Raw genomic sequence first — 12,337 nt, forward strand, 5'->3', positions numbered from 1 at the left:
GCCCGTCAGATCCACAGACCCTGGAATGCTGAGTTCACTTAACAACTGCCTTTGTGAAGTTAAAAAATGGATGTCAAATAATTTCCTCCAGCTGAACATCCTCAGACAAAACAGAAATCCTGGTCATCGGGTCTCAGCAGATGGCAAATCAAATACTGCCATCTGCTGGTTCTCCAGTAAATCACATTAAGCCTGTGGCAAAGAACCTTGGTGTTTGGTTTGATAGTAATTTAAATTTCGAGCAGCACACCTCAAAGCTTGTTCAATCATGTTTTTATCAACTTAGAAATATAGCAAAAATTCGATCTCTGTTCACTTTTAAGGACACCGAGACCATTTTACACGCCTTCATCTCATCACGCCTGGATTATTGCAACAGCCTTTTCACCTGTTTAACCCAAAAATCTATTGATCGACTCCAGACTGTCCAGAACTCAGCTGCCAGGCTTTTAACAAGAACAAAGAAATATGACCACATTACTCTTATTTTAGCTTCATTACACTGGCTCCCAGTATGTTTTAGAATTGACTTTAAAATTCTATTGATCACTTTTTAAAGCTCTTCATGGCCTCTCGCCTTGTTATATTTCTGACCTTTTAGTCCCATACACACCAGCACGTATCTTGAGATCCTCGGGCAGAGGTCTGTTGTCTGTTCCAGAGTCTCGACTGAAAACTAAAGGGGACAGAGCGTTTGCTGTCAGGGCCCCGAGGCTCTGGAACAGCCTGCCCGAGGAAATCAGGTCGGCTGAGTCAGTGAACTCTTTTAAGTCCCTTCTTAAAACATACTTTTATAGGAGAGCCTTTCCCGATCTTATTTGACTTTATTTTATCCCTTTTATTTTATTGTATTTTACTAATTTTATATAAATTTTTCATGCTCTTATCTTGTTTTTTTTTTATTATTCTTTACACTTGTTAAAGCACTTTGTAACTTGTTTTTGAAAAGTGCTCTACAAATAAGGATTATTATTATATATTATTACCTTTTAATCAGTTCTGCTTTCCCCCCTCTGCATGGAGCCACTGTCTTTTCTAAACTGGACCTGTGCAACGCCTACCACCCGCCTTCAACACCCTGCTTGCCCACTTCGAGTACCTTTTTATGCCCTTCAGTCTGTCAAATGCACCCGCTGTGTTCCAGGACCTGGTGAACGATGTCCTGCGGGACATGCTGAACAGATTTGTTTTTGTCTATCTAGACGACATATTGATTTTCTCCAAATCCCTCCACGAACATCAGCAGCACGTCCGCCAGGTTCCTCAACGGTTGTTGGAGAACAAGTTGTTTGTAAAAGCAGAGAAATGTGAGTTTCATGTGTCTAACACGACCTTCCTCGGTTATATCATTGCCCCTCTACCCAGGCTCACGTGCGGCGCTGCTTCAGTGTGTGGAGGAGGACTAGGGCAGCCCTGATTCACGCATCCAGCACCATGCAGAGGCAGGCCAACTGTCATCGCCGCCCGGCCCCCACCTACACTCCGGGGCAACAGGTATGGCTTTCTGCAAAACATCTCCCTATCAAGGTCGACAGCAGGAAGCTGGCTCCCCGCTTTGTCGGCCTGTAACAGGTGGTCTCGGTGGTTAACCCCTGTGCTGTCCATCTCAAGCTCCCTGCTTCTCCATCCGGATTTTTTGTTGCAGCCTTGGATTACAATTACACTTAAACTATGTTGTTATAGAACTTATAAGTTATCTGACATTTTTGCTAGGCGAGCTAGCTATAGCAATGTTAACATTAATCAACCTATTTTAGCAGCTCTGTGCATCCTAGGCAAAGACAAAAGCTAGCTGTGGTACCAATTCCAAATCTGATTCAAAAATGGACGTATTGGAAAAATAAATGGAAATATTATTATTTTTTGATCTGCATGTGTGCTGACTCAGCAGGGATGATATTAAATGATTGGTATCTCACAGTGGATTCGAACCCATGTCTCTCACACCAAAGGCATGTGTCTTATCCACTGCCCTGTCACCACCCCCGATACCCTGGAATGAAGACAAGTAGAAAAGACTTTGTTCATGTTTGTTTATTTATCATGTAGTAAACCTTCAGAGTGTTCACATATCCATCAGTAAAGTCTGTTAAAGAGGTGGTATTATGCTCATTTTCAGGTTCAAAATCCTATTCAGCGGTGAGCGGGCAACGAAACTGCGCCCAGCAGCCTCCAAGTGAACATGACATGATCAGTCACCTGGGGTGACAAGAGACAAACTGGCAAGAATTGGCTACACGGCACATGGCTGCTTGAAATGCGCCCGATCTAGCCTCCATCTCCTGTTGAAGCACCTTCACATCTTTCTCTCTGTCCTGGATTCTCTGCTGGATGTTTTGTCGACTCACCTCGAGCTGTCTCTGCCTCTCAGTCCTTTCTGCTGCAGCTGAGACTATGTCGTGGCCTTTATGTTCATCCACAGAGCAGAGATAACAGATACTCAGCTGATCAGTACGGCAGAACATCTTCATCACCTCATAGCAGATGTTCTTCTGGAGCTTCTTGGTCCAGCTGAACTCCTTTCTGCGCCATTTCACCTCTCAGTAGCAACGACTGTCTGAGTTTCACTTTCTTGTAAGTTAATCTACTTTGAGCTCTGGTCCAAACAGCATGTGTTTCTGCAGTGAATAGGGTCTGTCAGCTCCTGCACGTCACCACATGTTGGTTACACCATCTTCAAACTGTATGATCGGAAGGGGAGGGAACAAGGAAATATAAGTTATGGACAGAGAGGACCTTGCTGTGTTTTGAGAGGAAGAGGGAGGGGTTATCAATTTCTGAGTCATTCCAGGAAGAGGAGCGGATTGAGAGAGATACTATGTATTTAACACTTGTTTACACTTGTTTTAATTTCTCATTGAAAAACACTGGTCACTTCAGCTTTTAAGAGGTAAAATCTTCTTAGAACAAAAACATAACATGAAAGAAAATGAATCACTGCTGTAAAGGTAATGAAATTCAATAATATGATATAAATTAAAATAAATAAAATGAAACAATATTATTTGATAAAGTCCTTTAAAGGTGCAATATTTAATAAATTTCAAATGATACTTAAGACAAATAGGGAGCATATAGTAGCATTTCTTCAGAGTAACCACTAACTGTAGCTGCTGTTAGCTAGTTAGTTCAGTTAGCCATGCAGCAAATGGTCCTATAACTCTGCCCGGTCTGGGAGTTTAGAGTACTGGAAAGTGTTGTTTTTTTACACCTATAGCACAGAAGCTCTGGACCTCCAGGAGGGGGAGGTTTTCAGACCCAAGGACCAGGGACTAACGGCGTCCTGTCGTCCTGGGGACAACAGAAAATGTGTTTGCGATGAAGAGAAATATTCTGTAGGATGCTTTAGGACGAAAGGGATCGCGTGTGTTTATTTATTACGATCACTTTGCAAATGACAAACTGAACCGACTGAGCGCTGACTACAACAGAGGCCGTCTTCTCACGCTGTTACTACAGTCACGCCAGACTCACACAGGAGGCCGGCTACTCACCTGTTCCTGCGGTACAGGTCCATTGATTCTCTCAGTCACAAACGGCTTGCTGACATCTCAATCTCGCTGTGTAAGCTAGCGTTAAGCGACACAGATCAATCTTGTCACGCAGTGAAAAACAAATCTATATTGTGATAAAGTCGACTAGCAGAGAGAATCATCTTCACCCAGCTAATGCAACTCGGCATATGCCTTGATCGTAAAAAAACCTGCGAGTTTTGCATTATTAACAAATAAAACCTGAAGCACAATCTAGCTCTGTTTGGGACTGTGAGCTGCACTTTATCGGAGCTGCAGAAGTTATCATGAGGATTTGTGCAGAGATTTCTGCCTGATTGACAGTGTTGGTTTCGGTTTCCACCTCCGACAGTGCAGTGCAATTGTTTCATTCAGTACAGTCTGAAGGGGAGCACAGCAGAGGTCAGGTAGACTTTTCAAAAATATGAATTCTTATTAAATAATGATTTTAGTCTAATAATATCACGATTTTCTTGTGGACATTTAAGAGAACAACGCTATGTGAGATTCTGAATGTGCAGAAAGTTGAGCAGGAGTTTATAACTGAATTGAAATTAAATAATTTATCATTGAGGTAAAAAGGTGCCCCAACAGATAACTTTTCAGTTTTGTTTATAAATCTTTTTGTTTGAATCAAGCAAAATAAATATTATTTATTTTATCAATTTATAATCATTTATAATGTCACTAACAACTATAAAGGATAATAAAGTAAAGAAACAACATTTGGATTTTGGGACGCTTTACATTAACTTCAGGACGGTTAAAATTGTTTTTATGGAGGTGAAAAAAGTTTGTCTTGAGCCCTGCCGAGGACGTTCCCCATGACGATTGAAGGAAGACAGGGCTTGTAGCTCCATTGACTCTTCATCTTTTTGTTCCTCACCGTCCGGCCAGCATAACACCCTCACCTTCTTATCTTTAACTTCACCGGGATCTCCTTTGGACATGCAACAGGTCGATCCTGCTTTGTTGTTTGGTGGTCGTGGTCACCATTGTCACTGTTAATCCTGTTTACAGGTATCCGTTGTTGGTGTAGTTAGCCTTTACAAAAGCCGTATTTAAAAAAAAAAAAATAGACTAGAATGTACAAAATAAATAAAGTGTAATATAGAAAAGTAAAATGTAAAAAGTGGTTTTGTGTTCTTGTTTTTCCTGTGGTTAGTCTTTCTTGGTTTGGGTTTTTGTGTCTTTCTTTGTAGCCTTGTTTATTCTTTTGTTCATGTTTAGTTCTCCTAGTACCTGTCTTGCCTTGCATCTTAGTTTTTAGTCCTGTATTTTGGTTTTGTGTCTTAGTTTATGTCTTTATATTTATTCCTTATATTTATTCCTTGTTCTGTATTATTTTGGTCTTGTTTGCTTTGTGTTTTATCCTAGTGTTAGTCTGTTTCTTGTTTGATTGTAGTTTATTTGTATCATTTAGTGTTCTGTCTGCCTTGTGTTGATTTGTGTTCTCTGTCTGGTGATTTATTATTTGACTGTGTTTGGTCTTCCGTGCTTGTTTCCTGTCATGTTTAGTTTGCCTTGTGATGTTCAGTTGTGTTTGTGCATTATCTGGTTTTGTCTGCTCCCCTCTGTCTATCCTGCCTGCCTGTGTGTCTGTGTTTGTGTCTGATTACCTTATGTCCTCCACCTGGTCGTGGTCCCGCCCTGCTCGTTACCTGGTGTTTAATTGGTGGCTTGTTCTGCTCAGTCTTTGTGACGTCCTTGTCAATGTTGAGTGTTGTCTTGTAGTTGTCTTTGGATTACTCTGCCTTTGCTCTAAATTGTTTTTGCTTGTTGGAATTTTCTCAGTTTTGGACTTTGCCTTGTACTTTCACATAAGCTTGTTTCAGTTTAGTTTTTGTGTTATTAAATGTTTTGAACTGCACCCCCCTCTCCTGTTGTCTGCGTTTGGATCCACACCTGTGACTGCACTCAGCCCACCCCTGACAAAAAAGGACAAAAATAGGAAAAGGAGACAGAGTTGCTGTGTCAGGCTGCCACTCTGTAGCACTGGAAATAAATAAGTGATCTGTTCAACTCTCAGTCCCACAGGATGTGAATGCACCAGATCATTTGGCTTAGGCAGTTAGATTGGTCACATGTTTGTTAATAAATGTGAAAAAAGGTGTTTTTTTTCCAACAACATATTTTCTCCATAATTTCGTTCCTTAATCAAATACAGTTGCAGGAAAAAGTCTGTACCATTTGGAATTACCCGGATTTCTGCATAAAATGTGGTTTGATCATTCACTTCATCTAAGTGACAACAAGAGACAAACAATGTTTAAACTAATACCACAGAAAGAATTAGATGTTTTCATGTTTTTATTGAACACACTGTGTAAACATTCACAGTGCAGGGTGGAAAAAGTATGTTAACCCTTGGATTTAAAAACTGGTTGACCTCCTTTGGCAGCAAAAACCTCAACCAAATGTTTTGGAATTTTGGCCATTCCTCTTTACATAACTTTCAGTTCAGCAATATTCTTGGGATGTCTGGTGTGAATCGCTCTCTTGAGGTCATGCCACAGCACCTCAATTGGGTTGAGGTCAGGACTGACTGGGCCACTCCAGAAGGCATATTTTCTTCTGCTGAAGACATTCTTCCATTGAGCTTCAATTGGAGGACAGCTGGCCTTATAGTCTCCTGCAAAATTTCTTGATAAACATCAGAGACATTTTAGAGGAGACGTGCCACTCAATCACATCCTCAATACTACTCTATGGGGAAAGCCCGTAACGGCAAAGATGGTGGTTATCCCGCCCCTCCAAAGCGGGAAACATACTTCAGCCAATCGTGTCGTTCCACTGATGTACATTTGTCAAACTTTTTCAACTATTTTTATCAGATTTTACTGCTGATTCTATTCATGTAGTTTTTTGTCCCGGTGACCTGTAAAAGTGCAGTTCTGGCTCTCTCCCCATTCATTCAGATAAGAGCCTGGTCTTGTTAGTCTAAAATAGGTGGAGGTGTTGCCAAGGTGGCAGCTGAGTGGCATGACTTGCCCATAAGGACTTTGTAAACATGGAACTAATTTTTCGATGATAGCAACCCTTCCAGGCTCTGAGGAAGCAAAGCAGTCCCAAACCACGATGCTCCCTCCACCATACTTCACAGTTCAATGAGAATTGCAAAATTAAAATTGGTTTTCGTTTTTTATAGGGCAAGGCAGCTCTAACCAACACCTCCAATCTTGTCATTGATAGGACTTTCTGGAGAAGTCATTAGCCTAGGGGTTTACATACTTTTTCTACCCTGCACTGTGAATGTTTACACGGTGTGTTCAATAAAAAACATGAAAACATATTGTTTGTGTAGTATGTTTGTCTATTGTTGTGACTTAGATGAAGATCTGTTTATCGATTTATGCAGAAATCCAGGTAATTCCAAAAGGTTCACTTCACTTTACTTTTTCTGTCAACTGTATATTCAAAATGTCACTGCAGCTCAATCTCTTAACTCATTACAATTTAGATCTATCTCACTCTTTGTAACTCCTCCAATCACTCCTCCTGGCCTTTTTAGCTAGCTTGTTGAGCTTGTTAGCAACTCTCTGCCTCATGCTCCGTCCCCATCACACAGCAGCATAAAGATAGCACAGGCCACCACAGACTGATAGAACATTGTACTTTGTCCAGTATGATTTTGTTGGAGCGATTAAGCGGCTTGCTGAAGTCCAAATGAACAAGAAAAAATCCATCATTGGTCAAATCTTTTCACAGAACGATTTTGACCCTAACTGTTAAGGTTTGTGTTTAAAGTGTTGACAGCCCCCCCTGAAGCAACTTACCATAACCTTAACCATTACATAAGTTTGTGCCTAAACCTAAGTCATTAAATATATATGTATATCGACTGGCTAACCCTAGGGTTGCCTCCTCTGTATTGCAATGTTTCATATGAAACGTTATATGCGTAAAATAACTACATTTTGTCATGCTGTTTAAAAGCATCGTTTTTTGACGCACTGAGATGAGAACGTGTTGGTTATCCAGTTCCTGCAAAGAAAGGATAGTTGTGCTTGTGCATCAAATACAGCTCTTGACTAAAAGCAGCTCTTTCCAGTCCTGAAGCACCTGAGAAACAGATTTCTTTAAACCCACTTACTTCACTGGCAGTGGCAGGCTTTCTTATGATGAATATACCAATGGTACCATGGTTCCTAACATACAAACAATGATGTTCAAAAATGCTACTTGTGACACCTTCAGGGTAAGCACTGGAAATGAAGTCAACATCATGGAAAGAAGGACTCCTGGCTTTGATACAAATGCATTGTTCTGCCCATTGTTATACTCACTAAAACTGGTTTGTATTTTTTTTGATAGAACAACCTTTATTTTGATATACTGCTGGCTGTTTAATTGCATTAAGATACAAGCTCTATGTAACACGTAATGGGAACAAGTACATGCATGAAAGTCTGTTGGAGGTAAAACTAACTTACCAAAAGGGCAGTGCAGGTAATACTGCAGGATTCAGATTATAATTCACACTGTTTTCACTGAGTCTTCTATTATCTCAGGCTTGTCAGCCATTTTACTGTTTCTGAAAATGTCCTCCCTGCAGAAACTCTGATCTCACAGTTACAAGTACACTTGCACTTTCTTGGCGTTTTCATTCCTGCAAACCTCCCGTCTCACCTTGATCTAAATGCTGCTATTCTTAGCTGTCTGATGGAGAAGAAAGCCCACAGCAAAGACACAGGTGCTGTGACACCTTTCATATCTGACGGAAATGAACACAGCCAGAACACCGAGTGCAGAACAGGTTTGTTCTCTGTCATTAAGTTTTTACAGCTGAAACTTAGTGTTAGGTTTCACCACACACGGTCTTTAATGTGTTCAGCTTTGCAAAATGAGATCCACTGCAAAAGCTAACAAAGCTGAAAGAGAACAAATGTAGATGGAGAAGAAATGTTTTTTCTTTCTTTAGTGAAGTTTTTAAAACAATGTGATACATTTGAGCTGAAGCGATTAATCGATTTTGATAACTGGTTAGTCGTATCACACATTTTTCATTAAAAAAAAGCCAAATTCTCTGGTTCCAGCTTCTCATTATTTTATGCTTTTCATTGTCATAATTAATTATAAACTGAGTCTTTGAGTTTCAGACTTTTGGTTGATTGAAACAAGACAACGAAGGATGTTACTTTGGACTCTATTAATAGTGAAAATAATCATCTAATGTAAATGTTGAACTTCTTAGTCATGCGAGACTACAGAATCAGTCATATCACATTGGACAAAAGAGACTCAGCAAAGAAGAGGCAACGGCATACAAAATCATTCATACATACAGACAAGTGTCTGGATGACTGCTCTAGGCCGCGCCATCTGTTAAAGAAAATATTTCAGCCCTCCTCTGCTTTTCACACCCACTGTCTCTTCTGTTTATTAGAACTGGGTGCAACTACCCTCAAAGTGATGATATAATTCATCACTCATAGAGTTGAACTACAGGTTTGGCAAGTCAAGTCCAGACATAACTCTGCAGCGATGTCTGACGCCTTTTACACAAAATCCATTCAAACACACCTACATCGATATAATAGCCTCAAATCCAACAGCTTCCTACAGCTATGCACACCACCAAGCAGCAGTAAGAAATACTTTCATCTTACAGCTTTACGATAGTGTCACATAATCACAACGAAATGAACTCATAAATTCATAAATCTGGCTTTGCTACCCGAGATGTATAGTGCCCACAAATTTTTACATCCACACGAACTACACAAAGATGTCTGTCCACACTGAATCCCCTAAACTACAAGAAAACAGCTAAATCATAGTTTAGTGGCTAAGCCCCCCTCCCACCCCCACATACACATATGTTATAAAACATAAAACATATTGACCATAACTCTGGGACTATTGATCTGTCCATCAACTGAGGTGGTGTTTGTCGGACGGTGAGGATGTTTCACTGGAGGTTAAACTCCAGCATTGCCTCCTTTCATGACTCTGCTGCAGCTCACCACAGGGGTCTGTCTTCCACCCCCACAACCCTTTGAAGTGCAAACTGAGGCTTTCAACAACACTTTTCACCTCCACCTCTGGGCCCTGCAGAGAGGAGTGTGTGAGTGTGTGTGTGGAGAGAGATGTATAAAGTGAAAGACAAACTGATCGTATGTGTGTTACAAAATACACAGTCTTCTAATCCTTTTTATGTAAAGGATGTTTCACAAGTCAACAAATATGTGTTAGGTATTTAGTTTACTCACCTGTTCTCTGATGGATTTTCTTTCTCAAAGCTTTTCATTTAGTGAATTAGACTGTTAAGCTTAATACCTGCATGTCTACTTGAAGTTTTCCTATTACAGTAACTTAAAAATCACATGACCTAACAACAACCTACACTACACGGTATCAAGGAAATTGTCATCTTTTAGACATTTTAGTACAAAATGTTCCTCCATTGTTCTACACAAATTGTGAACCTATCCTATCGTAAGGTTTTAGATCATGGTTGGGTTAAGAGAAACCCTGTTGGTTTGTCAGCTGGGATGGGAACAGTGATCTCCCATGCCATAGTCTGACACTGTGGCTGCAGTCAAGTATTTTTTGCTTAGGAAGGTTCCTAACTGAGTGAAATGACCCTGACGTAATGAAATGGCAGCCATGATAAGAGCTGGTCGAATTCTCTAAAAGCTAAGGAAAGTTGCTTCAATGCTTCTTTTCTAATCTCCTTCAGCATAGGGTACACTGGAACATCCTTTATGAAAGGAAAGGAGATAATGCTGTCCCACAATTCCTTGTGGCTGCAATGTTAAAAGCGACTCACCATTGTCAAACTGAAATGATAAAATCCATCATTTAGGAAACTTAAATGAGACATTCACTTTCCTTGTTTCTTTTGATGTAAACATCAGATGTAAAAAATTACAAATATATAAACTTCATAGGGCAGCAGCTGTGTGAACAACAGGCTGCAGTAGGCTATATACAATTGTGCAGGCAGATGAATTATAAACATGGTGAATTATGTACATGTGAAAATTGTGCATGGAACAGTATGCTGATGTGCAATAACAGTGCAATTAACATGTGCATGGTACAGTGTAAACATGGGCATGATTATGGAATCCACACACCTATTAACTGTTTAGGAGTCTGATGGCAGTGGGGAAAAAAAGAGTTCTTTAGTCTTGAAGTCCTACATTTCACACTTCTATACCTGCGAGGGCACAGTTCGCGTTGGGGGTATGTGGGATCCTTGATTTTTTTTTTGTGGATACATATATATATATATATATATATATATATATATATATATATATATATATATATATATATATATATATATATATATATATATATATATATATATATAATAACAATATAATATTTTATATATATATAGCTCAAACTCATCAAGGGTCTCTGTCTGTTGATAGAATTCACTCATCAACAAGTCAACTGGTTCTGCCTTATTGCACCAAAACATCCCAAAGCAGCCGTCTTTGAGACTAACGAGAAAACTGTGGCAGTTTGAACGTTTCATTGACTTCACCTGTTTGATGATTACACTTGCTGAGGATCAGTGCTAACCACTGCCTCTTGAACCGAAAGAGTTCAGTGAATATTTTGCCCCTCAGTAAGTCAGCAGAATCTCAGCTTGTCTTTGAATGAACTGATTTGACTCTCAAACCACCTGATGTGAGCTGATGCAATAGAGGAAAGCTTGGTTATGTATTTATGCATGTCTTACTCTTTTCATGGTACAAAATTATTAGAAAACCACCTGATGTGAGCTGATGCAATAGAGGAAAGCATGGTAATGTATTTATGCATGTCTTACTCTTTTCATGGTACAAAATAATTAGAATTTACCTTTTTGTTGAAAAAGGTTATTGATCATTAACTTAGACACTCCTGGCAAGCTGTTGCTGAGATTTAGTCGTGGCAGACCAATCTGATGTTAATTGAAATGTTTTTTTAAAAAGTGAACTGTTTGGACTTGGCCAGTAGCAGAACTAGCAAGATTTTGACGGTATCCAACCGAACACAATTCCACCCCCCTCCCTTCAGGCCTCCCTCCAAAGCTACCCCCCAAAACACATGTTCACGCGCAGTGATTACATGGGCAGAGTGTGCACAGGTAGGCAGGTAGGTAGACAGAAAACAAGCTCAGGAAAAGAGATTAAAAATTTTTAACCATCTAAATAATCTGTAAGCAGACATTGTCCTACTACAGGAGACTCATTTACCCAAGACAGCAGATAAACTAACCTCACCACAGTTTCCTCACTCGTACTCAGCCTGTACTCAAAACAAAGGGGTGTCACCATTATGATAAATAGAAAAACACACTTCAATCATAATACCACTACTATTGATCCAGAGGGTCGATTCATTATTGTTAACATTTCGATTCAAAATACTCCTTTATGCATTGTTAACATCTATGGCCCAAATGTTGACGACCCCTCCTTTTTTCATGCTTTCTTTAACTCACTCTCTGCTCACTCAGACACAGCTCTTATATTAGGAGGGGACTTCAACATGGTATGTAATCCAGCAGTTGACAGGCTCAGTACGGCAGGTGGTCACCGTATTTGGAAATCAACAGACATCCTTAAACAATACATGAGCGATTTTGGTCTTTGCGATGTTTGGCGTTCTCACCACCCCACTCTTAGAGAATATACCTTCTTTTCACCAGTCCACCACTCATATTCTCGCCTTGACTATTTTTTGGTTAGCAGCTCAATTATGACAGACATTTCCAACACTCAGATTCACCCTATCACTATCAGTGATCATGCACCGGTTTCTATCACTCTTACTAAAAAAAGGGTCACACGGCCAACTAGAAGTTGGAGATTTAATGCATC

The 12,337-nt window shown here is 39.9% G+C and overlaps 1 long non-coding RNA gene across 1 annotated transcript in view; it reads left to right on the plus strand.

Annotated features, from left to right (window-relative positions):
• LOC123972755 overlaps positions 1-2,934 on the plus strand; it is a 4,847-nt gene extending 1,913 nt beyond the window's left edge. Inside the window, exons 2-3 of the long non-coding RNA XR_006825468.1 lie at positions 1,366-1,494; positions 2,120-2,934. This is a non-coding gene — a long non-coding RNA (uncharacterized LOC123972755). The remainder of the gene's footprint in view (positions 1-1,365; positions 1,495-2,119) is intronic.
• The last annotated feature ends 9,403 nt before the right edge of the window (positions 2,935-12,337 follow it).

The sequence above is a fragment of the Micropterus dolomieu genome, linkage group LG06, assembly GCF_021292245.1.
Source record: "Micropterus dolomieu isolate WLL.071019.BEF.003 ecotype Adirondacks linkage group LG06, ASM2129224v1, whole genome shotgun sequence".
Lineage (NCBI taxonomy): Eukaryota > Metazoa > Chordata > Actinopteri > Centrarchiformes > Centrarchidae > Micropterus > Micropterus dolomieu.